A 5,036-nucleotide genomic window follows, 5' to 3' on the forward strand; every position below is an offset into this window, starting at 1 on the left:
TGGACCCCATAACCCCAGCTCCTGTGGGTGGTAGTGGACCCCCAATAACCCCCCCCCCTCCTGTTGGTGGTAGTGGACCCCCCATAACCCCACCTCTTGTGGGTGGTAGTGTACCCCCAATAACCCCCCCCCCCTCCTCCTGTTGGTGGTAGTGGCCCCCCATAACCCCCCTTCCTTCCTGTGGCAGGTAGTGGACCCCAATAATCCCCCTCCTGTGGGTGGTAGTGGACCCCCAATAACCCCCCCCCCCCTCCTGTGGGTGGTAGTGGACCCCCATAACCCCCTTCTTGTGGGTGGTAGTTTCTCTTCAAAAACTAAAATATATATTACCCCAACGACTCTTCAGATCCTGTGTGGCAAGTTGTGTAGACACGAAGCATTAAGAGACCTCCTGGTTAAGGTATTCAAGAAGACGCGCTAGGTAAATTATAATATTTTACAACAGCATTCAGGAAACCAGGCCATTTACTGGCAAAAATATCACAATGGTCTCTCAGATGACAGACTTTACGTGGTGACAGGCAATGTGGTGCCACTTTATGCCGTCGTTATAGATGTTCTTCAGTACCCAAAGAGTCCTCGTCGCCTTCCCTGTTGTCTGGCTGTGGTCGCCCGAGCCTGGGGACGGGAGAGGAGAGTTATCACAATATATTCTTTAAAATAAAGATTTTACATCTTTTGATAAGTTAATATTAACTTCTACAGACCACTTTACAGCCGTTGAAGCCCTTATGAGTAACCGGCACTTTTAAAAAGTCTACCAAACACCCCGTACGTTATGACAATTTCAGTTATGACAAAGTACTAGAGTAAAACAAGCCATACTGACCCGCCAGTGTGAGACCAGTTGGTGTAGGACAAAGTGGACCCAGCTGACCACCTCCAGGTCGTCCTGCCTCGCTCCTTGTCCACATGACCTGGATACCACCTAACAAATAATAGGTAGTTTTAGACAAATTGTCAATTAGTCTAGTAGGATTACCATACCCATAGTTTATAAATTATTTAAATGTGATTTAATCATGTTTAACTAGTAAACTCACTTCTCATAACTGGAGTCTTCCTTATCCTTGACTAATACTAAGTAGCTGGAAGCCTCCACCAAGACTAGCGGTAAGAGTTGGCTTGATCCCAGCTGCAGGTATTAGTATTCACGCACCATGAGAAATGGGAAGTCTTACTAGTTCTGGTTTCGTGCATCTGAAAATTAGATTTAAATTTACTAAAAAGGGACAATAAGAGTGAGGATTCTAATCTGCATTTTGGGTATTCTAAGCACTTTGGATCCCATATCAAACTAGTACAGTTTAACCAAATCAAACTAGAACATTGTACTTACTAGGTATTCCATAGGATGGAGTAGCTAGTTTGCTGTAGTCTTTAAGGCTGAGGGACTAACGGATGCTGGGGCATCTTAAATGTAGGATTTTGCGAAGCAAAAAAAAAAAAACTATGCAAGACTAATGCTACACCGTAGTAAGTTTGCTAACAGTCATTTATTTATTGTTAAAGTTCAAACCGTGTACGTTTGACTAAGTTAACATTTTATTCCAGTTATAATAATAATAATTTTTATTTAGGTAAGGTACATAGAGATTTTACAAAGTTTGTTGGCTTTATAGATAAGAGCTAGTACATACAATGCCTAAAGCCACTATTACGCAAAGAGTTTCGGGCAGGAAAAACATTAATGACTAAAGCTTAAAACTAATGGGTAAAAAGAATAAAATGTGTTGAGAACAATTAAAAATAGAGGTAAAAGAGGGGGGAACATTGTTGAAAAAGCAGCACAAATACAATTACAAATTATTATAGAAAATTACATTCAAACAGCGTTGATTTGAAAAAAAAAAAAAAAAAAAAAAAAAAAAAAAATGGGTTGACAACAGAGGGGTAAGGTAGGTTACAGGGAATTTTAGGTATAGCTTCGTTTTTAACTTAAACTGGTTGAGAGAGGTACAGTCTTTAACATGGTTGGGAAGGTCATTCCACATTCTGGGCCCCTTGATTTGTAGAGCATTTCTGGTTTGATTAAGTCGTACTCTAGGAATATCAAAACTGTATATTTCTATGACAAACGTGTATGGCTATACTGAACATTACCTGGTTGATACATGGTTGATGGGGTTCTGGGAGTAGTTCTCCAAGCCCGGCCCGAGGCCAGACTTTACTTTTGAGAGTTTGGTCCACCAGGCTGTTGCTTTGAGCGGCCCGCAGGCCCACATACCCACCACAGTCAGGTTGGTCCGGCACTCCTTGAAGGAAACAATCTAGTTTCCTCTTTAAGATGTCCACGGTTGTTCCTGTAATATTTCTGACGCTCGCTGGTAGGACGTCGAACAACCGTGGACCTCTGATGTTCATACAGTGTTCTGTGCCTATGGCACCTCTGCTCTTCACTGGTTCTATTCTGCATTTTCTTCCATGTCGTTCACTCCAGTACGTTATTTTACTGTGCAGATTAGGGACCTGTCCCTCCAGTATTTTCCGTGTGTATTATTTGGTATCTTTCTAGCGAGTACATTTGGAGAGCTTTGAGACTATCCCAATAACTTAGGTGCTTTATCTCGTCTATGCGTGCCGTACATGTTCTCTGTGTTCCCTCAATTTCAGCAATCTCTCCTGCTCTAAAGGGGGAAGCGAGTACTGAGTAGTACTCAAGACGGGACAAAAGTGATTTGTCGAGTACAACCATTGTGATGGGATCTCTGGACTTGAAGGTTCTCGTAATCCATCCTATCATTTTTCTGGCTGACGCAATACTTTCTTGGTTATGCTCCCTAAACGTTAGGTCGTTGGACATTATTCCCAATTCCTTGACATGCTGTTTTCCTACTATGGGCAGATTCGATTGTGTTTTGTACCCTGTATTATGTTTAAGATCCTCATTTTTGCCGTATCTGAGTACCTGGAATTTATCCCCGTTCAACATGTTATTTTCTGTTGCCCAATCTAAAACTTGTTAATATCCGTTTGTAGTTTATCAATGTCTTCAGCAGAGGTAATTTTCATGCTGATTTTTGTATCAACTGCAAAGGATGACACTAAGCTGTGACTTGTTTGTCTATATCTGATATGAGAATAAGGAACAGCAGTGGTGCAAGGACTATACCTTGAGGTACAGAGCTTTTAACTGCGCTTGGACTATTTTACTTTATTGACTGTTACTGTGTTCTGTTCGACAGGAAATTGAGTATCCAGCGTCCTACTTTACCAGTTATACCCATTGACCTCATTTTGTGTGCAATCACTCCATGGTCACATTTGTCGAATGCCTTAGCAAAATCTGTGTATACGACATCTGCATTATGTTTTTCCTCTAATGCCTCAGTGATTTTGTCATAGTGGTCAAGTAGCTGTGAGAGGAATGATCTTGCTACTCTAAATCCATGTTGGCCTGGATTGTGGAGGTCATTTTTTTCCACGAATCTAGTGACCTGACTCTTTATCACTCTCAAATACTTTTATTATGTGGGACGTTAGTACAACTGGTCTTTTAATTCTTTGCCAATGCTTTGCTACCACTCTTGTGACCAAAAGTTTTTAACTGCTAGAGCAATGAACTGAGGGGACTTGTCCAGCTATTAGCACACTGCTTAATCTATGCAAGTTTATCAATCCTTTTGTAGATCCCGGGCGAGTTTAGTTTCACCACTACGAACCCGTAGTTAACTATCGTGCAGGTGGAATGGTCAGGACGAATTATTACGTTAACTTGTTATAATGATGAAGTATTTACACAACTGCAGTAACTGAAAGCATGAATAATACAAATCAGAAATTCTACTCTTAAAGGCAATCTCACGATTACTATATATGACAGGTTAAAAAATTAATGTCGATGGTGTAAAAAATAAGCATGGATGGACAGCCTAAAGATTAATATCAGTTCATCATTAGTAAAATTTTATAAAATTACATCTAGCATGCCGAATTTTAAAGTAGTCCCGACTCAAACGTAGTAAAAAAAAAAATTATTCGTTAAATTTTTACTTTTAACGTTTCAACCAATATCCCTATTGTGTAAAATTTGTAATCTTTAACGAAAGTTAAGGTTGAAACCATACGTTAAGGGCTAGCCTCTCGCATGATCAAAGTGGGGTAGAGGAGTGTCACAGAACAGTTTGGGTCTACTATAGTGCCACACGCAGCATTATCCTCACTTAACCCAACCTTCGATTCGTCAAGGCTATGAAATATGAGTGAAATATCTGATGAAATATGAAATAATGGTAGTTGTCCCCCGATAAAAGAGGGACAGGGGAGGGGAGGGGAGGGGAGGGCGGTGATCCACCACATACAGCTCACCTTCAAGAGACGAAGCTGGAACTGTATACCAAAAGTGAGGTAAAACACACTGAAGTCCTTTTAGTCTCATCGTTCCTTTTATAACCAGCAGCCAACCAAAAACGGTCCCTGATTGGTTGACATTCACCCTAAACCTCACCCTATTGGGTAACATTTTGCGAGTCTGAAGTGTCAATTATCAATGGTCAACAGCCACTCCTTCACTTCTCCAAATACGAACGAATTTCTAATGAACCAATAATAATTCCCTGCTTGAATGTCTGAAGTTGATAATTTCAAAATCTAATTCACAAACCAAATACAACATTCTGTTGTAAATGTTGCAACAGAACAACAGGTATAACAGAGCAACATTTGCAATAGAATCGGCAGTGAAGTAGTAATCGCCAATCAGTCAAGAAGTGTTAATGGCCGCTCGACCAATATAATATACAATTTATGCAATAACAGACTAAGAAACCCAACAACCCAAAGTTCCAGACACAACACTGGATGATGTTAAATATTTGCTTTCAATTAACTTTAGATATTGCTCGTTAATGACAAGTTAAGTGATTTTACCTTAGTGAAGTGTGAATATTTATGCTTTATAATAACAATTAACGTCCAGGATGACATTGTTCAGAATATTAGTCTGCACAAGTAGCGTTCTTGACTATCATTCGTGTCACTGGATGGGTCCTTAAGGCGCTCCTCTCGTCTTCAAAACTAGATTTCCCGTCACCTTC

At 40.3% G+C, this 5,036-nt stretch overlaps 1 long non-coding RNA gene across 1 annotated transcript; it reads right to left on the minus strand.

The window, feature by feature from the left end:
• Positions 1–445: 445 nt before the first annotated feature.
• Positions 446–4,173, minus strand: LOC138366892 (uncharacterized). The gene is made up of 4 exons (XR_011229228.1): positions 2,104–4,173; positions 1,044–1,200; positions 830–928; positions 446–618 (listed from the first exon to the last, which is right to left on the minus strand). It is a non-coding gene; the product is annotated as an uncharacterized lncRNA (long non-coding RNA).
• Positions 4,174–5,036: the final 863 nt, after the last annotated feature.

This window comes from Procambarus clarkii, chromosome 20 (assembly GCF_040958095.1).
Source record: "Procambarus clarkii isolate CNS0578487 chromosome 20, FALCON_Pclarkii_2.0, whole genome shotgun sequence".
Taxonomy (NCBI): Eukaryota; Metazoa; Arthropoda; class Malacostraca; order Decapoda; family Cambaridae; genus Procambarus; species Procambarus clarkii.